The sequence below is a fragment of the Amia ocellicauda genome (assembly GCF_036373705.1).
Source record: "Amia ocellicauda isolate fAmiCal2 chromosome 11 unlocalized genomic scaffold, fAmiCal2.hap1 SUPER_11_unloc_6, whole genome shotgun sequence".
Classification (NCBI taxonomy): domain Eukaryota; kingdom Metazoa; phylum Chordata; class Actinopteri; order Amiiformes; family Amiidae; genus Amia; species Amia ocellicauda.
In genome coordinates this window covers 383,309-385,449 of record NW_027102664.1, presented here as the reverse complement: position 1 = coordinate 385,449, position 2,141 = coordinate 383,309, and the positions used below count along the sequence as shown (strand labels likewise).

The following is a 2,141-nucleotide window of genomic DNA, read 5'->3' as shown; positions in this document are numbered from 1 at the left end:
AAATCTAACTACTGCTTTACTTTAACATTAATAATGACGGCGACTACGACGACAACAAGAAAAACAAAAGAACAACAACAACAACAAGAACAAGAACAAGAACATCATCATCATCATCATCATATTTTAATTAAAAGTGGCTACACCAGCGTTTACAATTTCAACCTGTCGACGGACGGACGCTCTGAGTGCACCGATTTCGGGACACTTAGGATACTCTATCAAAGGCAGGTCGCCCTGCGCTCTGACAGTGCCTGCACTCAGCCCAACAAGGTGATGCTGAATGGCTTGTTCAAACGGTTGGAGGTCTTCCGTCACCACCAGACTATCAGAGCTATACTGCGCCTTCGACTACATAAGAGTAACAGCAATGTCGCTGATCCTGCTACGGTCGTATTGTAACAGCTACAACATGTATCGATTTTAAAAGTGTGAGTTCCAGCGCCTCGCAAAGCTACCCTTCTGCGATCGTTTGTTCTCAAGGTCAGGATTTCTTGCCACTCTGAGGAAGAGAAAACGACGGCCGGCCTTGGGGCAGAGAGATGGCGACGGGTAACATGGCACTGGCACGCGTGCACCGCGGGTTGTTTCCGCCCGGTTTCGAACCGGGGACCTTTCGCGTGTGAGGCGAACGTGATAGCCACTACACTACAGAAAACGACCCGTCCTGGCGTTTCGAATGGCTCCCATCGAAGCAGGCTGATAAAACGCGCACAGGCGTTTCCCGTGGGCCAGCCTGTGAGATAAAGGTTTCTATTTTCACTGACCTATTTTGCATTGCTAAAGGGCACATCAGGACACTTTGGAAACTCTTTCAAAGGCAGGACGCCCTGCGCTCTGACAGTGCCTGCACTTAGCCCAACAAGGTGATGCTGAATGGCTTGTTCAAACGTCTGGTGGTCTTCCTTCACCACCAGACTATCAGAGCTATTGTGCCTTCTACACCTTACGGTAGCAACAAATCTAACTACTGCTTTACTTTAACAATAATAATGACGGCGACTACGACGACAACAAGAACAACAAGAACAACAACAACAACATCATCATCATCATCATCATCAGATTTTAATTAAAAGTGGCTACACCAGCGTTTACAATTTCAACCTGTCGACGGACGGACGCTCTGAGAGCACCGATTTCGGGCACTCCAATGAAGAAAAGCCACCCACCGCCTGCGGGGAACCACAAGGGCAAGCAGGACGAAAAGGGCCGGCCCAAAGCAGGCTGTTTCCGCCCGGTTTCGAAAAGGGGACCTTTCGCGCGTTAGGCGAATTTGATAACCGCTACACTACGGAAACTGACAACGCCGCCTCTTGCTTCAAACGGTTACCGTTGGAGCCTGCTGGTAAAACGGGCTCAGGCGTTTCAGGTCGGCTAGACTGTGAGATGGCGTCTGAAGTGCCGCGAAAGGATGCCATTTTCACAGACCTGTTTGGCATTGCTAAAGGGCACATCAGGACACTTCGGAAACTCTTTCAAAGGCAGGACGCCCTGCGCTCTGACAGTGCCTGCACTTAACCCAACAAGGTGATGCTGAATGGCTTGTTCAAACGGCTGGTGGTCTTCCGTCACCACCAGACTATGAGAGCTATACTGCGCCTTCAACTACATAAGAGTAGATAGTAGGGTTTTTTGGGCGCGGCCTATTTTGTTATGACGTATGCCCTAAGCTTATTAATATTCCTACGTCATAATTGGGGGGCGTGATTTTAGGTAGAGTTATTTCCTTAATTATTCCTACGTCATATCCGTCAGAAAGTGTGCACCCATAAAACCCTGAACAACAAGGCCACCCATAAATACCCCCACCCCTCTGAAGGCAACGCCCCGAAACTCTCCTCTCTATTTAAGAACTCGCGCTTCTATTAGGCAATACCTCTTTAATTCTCAGCTTCTGAAACATCCCGCTTCTTCATCATGTCCAGCGACATCAACATGAAACCCCGCAAGAAACAATCCCGGGCAAGGGTTCCTGTACTCACCAATTTGAAGATTGAACGCTCCTGGGTGTTGTTCTGGGGGGCTCGACGGGGTTACCGCTTTAAAAGGGATCCCAGCTATGTTGGAGTGGAGCTTCTTGCTTTGGGAGAGAAGGAGGGTACGTTGGAACCTTTTGAGACGGTAATTGAATACTCTTA

General features: G+C 48.9%; 1 non-coding gene across 1 annotated transcript; it reads right to left on the bottom strand.

Annotated features, from left to right (window-relative positions):
- Positions 1-585: 585 nt before the first annotated feature.
- On the bottom strand, positions 586-659 carry trnav-cac (transfer RNA valine (anticodon CAC)). Its single transcript has one exon. It is a non-coding gene; the product is annotated as a tRNA-Val (tRNA).
- Between the last annotated feature and the right edge of the window lie 1,482 nt (positions 660-2,141).